The sequence below is a fragment of the Protobothrops mucrosquamatus genome, unplaced genomic scaffold (assembly GCF_001527695.2).
Source record: "Protobothrops mucrosquamatus isolate PMUCROS unplaced genomic scaffold, P.Mucros_1.0 scaffold7919, whole genome shotgun sequence".
NCBI classification, from domain to species: domain Eukaryota; kingdom Metazoa; phylum Chordata; class Lepidosauria; order Squamata; family Viperidae; genus Protobothrops; species Protobothrops mucrosquamatus.
The window spans coordinates 4977-7368 of record NW_015393718.1 but is presented as its reverse complement, the minus strand read 5'-3'; the positions used below and the strand labels follow the sequence as shown (position 1 = coordinate 7368).

Below are 2392 nucleotides of genomic sequence, written 5' to 3'. Positions count from 1 at the left end.
CTTTGATTTTCATGAAATGTTTGGTTCTTGGTTCCCCAAACTTCCTGGACTCCAAGCTATTGTAGCTTTAATTGGACTGATTGCTTTAGGCTGTATTGTCATACCTTGTGTTTTACCCATCTTTGTAAAAATTATGTCAAAAGGTTTATCTTTGTTAGCGGAAAAACGTGCAACAGCTCAAATAATGGCTCTATGGCAATGCTCTGACCCAGTACGATATCATCTTTTAACTATGGAAGCTGACCATGATGACATCAACACAGGAGACAGACTGTCCCATCCTGAGTTATCAACTGAAGGAAAACTTACTACCTTTAAAGCCAACCTATTTATCGAACTGACCAATGAATCAGAAGATAAAGATGACTTGACAAACTTTAGTCTGCATAGTACCAACATGTATGAAATGCAACAAAAAAAACTTTTGGGTTTAAGCTTAAAAAAACAAAAAAGGAGGAGATGTTGGAATATAGCATAAGTCACTCCATCTTGTAACCTTCAGTATGCTTAATTCTACACTTCTTCATGCCTACGTGTTAGGCTGCAATCTGCAGCTGCAAACACGTAAGGACAGAGAACTAAGAAGCAAGTCAACAAAGCTGTCTACACAAGCTATATTATCACTTCCTGATAAGACCTTCCAGTGTGAACCACAATGGCAACTTTTCCTTGAACTGTTAGTTGTATAAGCCATGTAATAGATAAGATACATTTTGTAAAACTTTGGCTATCTCTAACCTCCTAAACTCTCCCTGTTTGCCTCCCCCGGCTCACCCCCCTGCTTGTCGCTTCTGCCTGCAATTTGCTTTGATGATTGCTAATAAAAGAGGTCCCCAGAGACTATTCTGGGCTGATCTCATCCCGAGGAAACCTGGTATGGTGTCTTCATATGACAACTCATGAATCGGCCCCCGGACGAGGTCTGAAACCAAGCCGGGAGACTCAGGTCCCGGTTTTCTACATGAAGTCATCTCTATGATCATGCCAATTTGACCAGAGGGAGGTGCAGTCAAAAATAAAATATACTGTACCTTGGAAATTAGAAAGGTACTAAATGTCCCTTAAATGGCTTTCGGTTAAATAAGGTTATATTTCAGAATTGATTTTGGCCTCAACACCACATGTTCTGTAACCTGCCATTACTGTTTTACACTCTGAAGTTCACGATGGAGGGAAAGCATGACCTTAGATCTTTTTATTCCTTTTGTGCAGATCTTTTTATTCCTTTTGTGCAGTTTGCTGAAATTATGTTGAAGATTGAGGAGTACATCAGTAAGCAACCAAAAGCATCTGAAGGTATTGTTTGATTCATATTTGTCTATGAAGAAACAGCAGTATTGATAACACTTATCTTAATTTTTTTGAACCTATTGAGGTCACATCCTGTTCCTGCATTAAGACAGCTCATTTCCCTTCCGTCAAGAGCTTGGACATGTCTATGAACCCACATCACAGTCAGCTGCACTGCATAGATTTCGACTATCATCTTTTTCTCTCCCCAGTTCTAGGTCCAGTAGAGGCTGCTCCCGAATACAGAGTCATTGTGGATGCCAATAACCTCACCGTAGAGATTGAGAATGAACTGAGTGAGTGAAAAACCTTGGCTGCTGATTTGGGATAGGGCAAGGAATGCACTGTATTAGGTGTTATATAGTGATACATCTGTACTGATATCAATACAATGGATTTCTGGGAAAGGAATATGAATTAACAGTGTAGAAGTATGAGGTACAAGGATATATAAGTGGGCTAATTGTTATGCCATGAAATGCATGGCAGTTCAAAAGCTGTTTTAGGAAATGTTCCTCTTTCAGCAACAAAAAATTAAGCCTGGACTATTTCTAGAGAATTTTTTTGATTTAGCAGTATTAAAATAAACTATGGCAGAATACTTTTGATGGCTGGCTTTGTTTTTTTTTTCTGCTATCAGGCTCTAAAAACCAAGAAAGACTTGCTGAGATTCTCTTAGCGATTTCTTTTACAAGTAATCCTCAATTTACAACCACAATTGATCCCATAATTTCCATTGCGAAGCCAAATAGTTAAGTACGTTTTGCTCCATTTTATGACCTTTCGTGCCACATTTGTTAAGTGAATCATTGTAGCTGTTAAGTCAGTAACCTGGTTGTTAAGTGAATCTGGCTTCCCCATTGACTTTGCTGGTCAGAGGGTTGCAAAGGTTGATCCTCACCCAGGCTTCAAATGGTCCAGAATGCGGCCGCGCGGGCGGTGTTGGGAGGGACTCGTCGCTCCCATGTGACACCGCTACTGCGCGAGCTGCACTGGTTGCCAGTGGCCTTCCGGGTGCGCTTTAAGGTGTTAGTTACCACCTTTAAAGCGCTTCATGGCATAGGACCCGGTTATCTCCGAGACCGCCTTCTGCCGCAGATCC

At 40.8% G+C, this 2392-nt stretch overlaps 1 pseudogene; it reads left to right on the top strand.

Moving 5' to 3' along the window:
* LOC107300674 overlaps positions 1–2392 on the top strand; it is a 12325-nt pseudogene that overhangs the window by 5383 nt on the left and 4550 nt on the right.